We start from the raw sequence: 1153 nt of genomic DNA on the forward strand, positions 1-1153 counted from the left end.
TCTGGCAGGAGGTACCGCAGTCTGAGAGCAAGGAGCGCAAGGTTCAACAACAGCTTCTTCCCCAACTGTTGAACAGCGAAACACTAAAACAGACCAATCAGTCTGATCATACTATTCATGTACATAATTATCTGTTTGAATGCACCTTAGTATCTCTTCTGACTGCACCTTATGCTCTACTGCACTGTTTTACATATGGATATTTCTACTCCCAACTGTATATATCTAGATATTTATATTTTTCAGTTTTTCTAGACTTGGTATATTTATATTTATCACTATACAGGCTCTATACACTCATATGAGCATTTATTTATTTTCATGTACATAGCTAAATATCTCGACTTTGTGTCGTGTTTCTGTGCTTTATTTTTTTTCTAAGCTGTGAACTTGCACATAATTTCATATCACAGTGTACTGTGGAATGACAAAGAAATCTTGAATCTTGAGAAAGATGAGTGAAAACAGAAAACATCGAAAGGTTAAAAACACAATTCAGTGAAAAATGGACACATGAATTTGTCCTTATTTTGTCACCTCATACCAATCCTGAACCACTGTGTTTAATTTGACAAACGACAATTGCTGTATGCAAGCTCGATAAATATCATAAACTGGCCCCTGGCCTCCTGTCATTTTGCAAAGGTGGCCCCCGGCCAAAGCAAGTTGAGTATCCGGGCAATAGAGCACCCCTGGGATGTGGTGAACGGGAGAATCCCATCATGGCTATGGAGCCGACAGATCTGCAGGAACTGCATGATGCTATATATCTTTGGTACAAACCGCCAGCAGCAGCACTAATAGTTTCCTCTTTTTGGCCTTTTTACATCCGTTTAACTCTAGCCACTATAGTTAGCAGTTACAGAAGTACATACTAACCACAGCCTGAGGAAATGTAAGCATCATTCTAATGGGATGCAAATCTGCAAACGTCTTATTTCCATGCAGAAATATGACATATAGATTTCCCCTCTCATAAAGTTGGAGGATAAAGTACTTTTTTGGCTAAAAAACTGGAAAAAAAAAATCTTTTAAAATCTCAGGTTTAACACCAATCACTTATTTTGCCCTGTGAGTGCACCGCAGTGGAGTGTTTGTATTGGCTAAGATAAAAATCATAGTGTGACAGTCAAATCTGAAAGAAAACCTCCCC

General features: G+C 38.4%; 1 protein-coding gene across 2 annotated transcripts in view; it reads left to right on the plus strand.

Moving 5' to 3' along the window:
• Window positions 1-1088: 1088 nt before the first annotated feature.
• The window catches only part of sh3bp1 (SH3-domain binding protein 1), a 20695-nt gene continuing 20630 nt past the window's right edge, over window positions 1089-1153 (plus strand). For both annotated transcript variants that reach the window (XR_004327135.1, XM_032501509.1), the window contains exon 1: window positions 1089-1153. This exon is cut by the window's right edge and continues 292 nt beyond it. The gene's annotated coding sequence lies outside the window, so the exon portion shown is untranslated.

This window comes from Etheostoma spectabile, chromosome 21 (genome assembly GCF_008692095.1).
Source record: "Etheostoma spectabile isolate EspeVRDwgs_2016 chromosome 21, UIUC_Espe_1.0, whole genome shotgun sequence".
Taxonomy (NCBI): Eukaryota; Metazoa; Chordata; class Actinopteri; order Perciformes; family Percidae; genus Etheostoma; species Etheostoma spectabile.